Consider the following 912-nt stretch of genomic DNA (forward strand, 5'->3'; position numbering starts at 1 on the left):
CACACACACACACACACACACACACACACACACACACACAGAGCCCAAGCATTCAATAGTCCCTGAGAACCAAATCATGAACTCCCTCAATTAGGATCACATACCACCCCTGAGAAGGTGGCAGTACTGATATCAGACCCACTGTGGACAAAACAGTGAGCCTCACACATATCTGGAATGCCTCATAGAAGAGCATGGCATTTCCTACCATACACACTGCTATGCAGAAAACTTAATCACCTCTTTTTTGTTGTTGTTTGTTCAGGGGCTTGAACTCTGGGCTTTGGTGCTTGCCCTGAGCTATTCAGCTTAAGGCAAGCACTCAATTGCTTTAGCCACAGCACTGCTTCTGGTTTTCTGACAATTCCTTAGAGATAAGAGTCTCAGGGTCTTTCCTGACCAGGCTGAATTTGACCCATGATCCTCAGATCTCACCTCCTGAGTACCTAAGATAAAAGCCATGAGCTACTGGCACCCAACCAAACATCCTTTTCCATTCCTGTTATCCTGTCCCCTCAGGAGACTGAAATCTGAGGACTGCAGTTGGATGCCACTTAGCAGCAAAGTCCATAAGAACTCTTTATCTCCAATTAAACACCCAAAAAAGCTGGAAGTGGAGCTGTGATTCAAATGGTAGAGTGCTATCTTGGAGCATAAAAGATAAGATCCATGACCTAGTTTCAAGCTTTTTCTAGCGTAGACCCAAAAAAGAAAGGGATGCAGGTGGGCATATGGGAACTCAAAGCTAACACATAATACTCAGGACTCCAAGAACTGACTCCATCCTGCTCTTATTCTCTAGATTCTATGTCCTACATCATTGCAGTCTTAGATGGGACTGACCATGCACCAAATTGGGACATTCAAGGACATTCTCATACTGAAAATCCCCTGACCTTATCAAAGACTCAG

Source organism: Dipodomys spectabilis, unplaced genomic scaffold (genome assembly GCF_019054845.1).
Source record: "Dipodomys spectabilis isolate Male_0828 unplaced genomic scaffold, ASM1905484v1 ptg000114l, whole genome shotgun sequence".
In the NCBI taxonomy this organism is placed as follows: domain Eukaryota; kingdom Metazoa; phylum Chordata; class Mammalia; order Rodentia; family Heteromyidae; genus Dipodomys; species Dipodomys spectabilis.